This window comes from Crocuta crocuta, unplaced genomic scaffold (assembly GCF_008692635.1).
Source record: "Crocuta crocuta isolate KB4526 unplaced genomic scaffold, BGI_CrCroc_1.0 scaffold147, whole genome shotgun sequence".
Taxonomy (NCBI): Eukaryota; Metazoa; Chordata; class Mammalia; order Carnivora; family Hyaenidae; genus Crocuta; species Crocuta crocuta.
Genome location: NW_027532594.1, coordinates 6729998 through 6731542, shown reverse-complemented (window position 1 = coordinate 6731542; position 1545 = coordinate 6729998). Strand labels below are relative to the sequence as shown.

The 1545-nt window shown below is 37.1% G+C and overlaps 1 pseudogene; it reads right to left on the bottom strand.

The window, feature by feature from the left end:
- On the bottom strand, window positions 1-194 carry LOC144244644 (translation machinery-associated protein 7 pseudogene; annotated as a pseudogene).
- Between the last annotated feature and the right edge of the window lie 1351 nt (window positions 195-1545).

The following is a 1545-nucleotide window of genomic DNA, read 5'->3' as shown; positions in this document are numbered from 1 at the left end:
TTACTTTTTGTCAGATTTCTTAATTCCACCTGTGGCCAGGAAGCCTGTCCCTATAGCCTTTATATTACCCCCTCGAGTTTCTTTTGCTTCTCTCTCTATTTCTGCTTGACTGCCTTATCTTCCTCATCTGTGTCCTTGGCCTCCTTCATGGGCTGCTTCAGGGGCTTCATCTTGCCACCTTCATGGCCAGACATGGCACCTGACACAGCTTCCCCAGACCCTGCTGCCAAAAGCTTCTCCGTGTAAACTTTGGAATTCTGACTGAGATTGCACTGAATCTATAGAGCAAGCTGGGAAGAACTGATATCTAGACAATGTTGAGTCTTTCTTTCCATGAATATGGAATATCTTTCCATTTAGTTTTTCTTTGATTTCTTCCATCACAGTTTTTGTGGTTTTCTTCATATAGATTTTGTGTGTTTTGTTAGACTGATACCTAAGCTTTTCATTTTGGGAATGCTAATATAAATAGTATTATGTTTTGTTATGATGAGCACTGAGTGTTGTATATAAGTGATGAATCACTGAATTCTACTCTTGAAACCAGTATTGCACTGTATGTCAACTAACTAGAATTTGAATAAAAATTTAAAAAGAAAGAAAGCTTGGATTATTTAAAATACTAATAGTATGATGTCTTAAATTTCAAATCCTATTTGTTCATTGCTAGTATATAGAAAAGCAATTACTTTTTGTGTATTAACTTTTATCCTGCATCCCTGCTATAATTGTTAATTAGTTCCAGGAGTTTTCGTTTGTTTGTTTGTAGATGCTTTCAACTTTTCCACATAGATGATAATGTTATCTGAAAACAAACAGTTTTATTTCCCTTTCTTGTTTATTTGCATTAGCTAGGACTTCCAGTGTGATGTTAAAAAGCTGTGGTGAGAGGGGACATTCTTGTCTTGTTCCTGATCTTAATGGGAAAGCTTCATATTTCTCACTGTTAAAAACATGTTAAGATGGCAATGAGAAAGAATGAAATCTGGCCATGTGTAGCAACATGGATGGACCTTGAGGGTGTTATGCTGAGCGAAATAAGTCAGGCAGAGAAGGACAAATATCATACGTTTGCACGTTTAGGAGGATTAGGAGGAACTTAACGGAGGACCATGGGGGAGAAGAAGGGGGGAAATGGTGGGGGAAAGGGAGAGAAGCAAACCATGAGAGACTCTTGAATGCTGAGAAAAAACTGAGGACTGATGGGTGTGTGGAGGGAGGGGAGAGATGGGCACGGAGGGGGTCACTTGTGGGGATGAGCATTGGGTGTTATATGGAAACCAACTTGACAATAAACTATTTGTAAAAAAAAAAAAATGTTAAGAGTAGGATTTTTTTAGATAGTCTTTATCAAGTTGAGGAAGTTCCCCTATTTCATTCCTGATATCAATAATCTGCCTCTTATCTTTTAAATTAGTAAGCCAGGCTTGAGACTTATCATTTTTATTGATCTTTTCAAAGAACCAGCTTTTGGTTTCATTAATTCTCTCAATTGATTTCCTGTTCTCAATTTCATTGGCTTTTGTTCTAATTTGTATTATTTCT